Genomic DNA, 391 nt, shown 5'->3' with positions numbered 1-391 from the left:
AGCTTGTTTGTTTATTTTTGTTTGTTTGTTTTGGTGTGTGTGTGTGTGTGTGTGTGTGTGTGTGTGTGTGTGTGTGTGTGTGTGTGTGTGTGTGTGTGTGGTGTGTGTGTGTGTGTGTGTGATTATTGTTGTTTGTTTGTTTGTTTGTTTGCTTGCTTTTTCTTCTTCCCTGCTCTGCTCTGGTGATAAGGGAGGACCACAACCACCACCACCATCACCACCACCACCACGAGCCTTCCTTTCCTGTGTGTGTGTGTGTGTGTGTGTGTCGCTCCGCTAAAACGACTCGTAAACAGTCGGCAACAACGCAGTAAACACTCGGCAGCAACGCGGTGTTTGGCTGTCAAGATTCTAAGGACCATCTTGAGAAGCTTTTTTGCCACACCTTCAC

Source organism: Scylla paramamosain, unplaced genomic scaffold (assembly GCF_035594125.1).
Source record: "Scylla paramamosain isolate STU-SP2022 unplaced genomic scaffold, ASM3559412v1 Contig19, whole genome shotgun sequence".
NCBI lineage: Eukaryota > Metazoa > Arthropoda > Malacostraca > Decapoda > Portunidae > Scylla > Scylla paramamosain.
The sequence above is the reverse complement of the archived record's forward strand: the minus strand, read 5'-3'. Positions refer to the sequence as shown.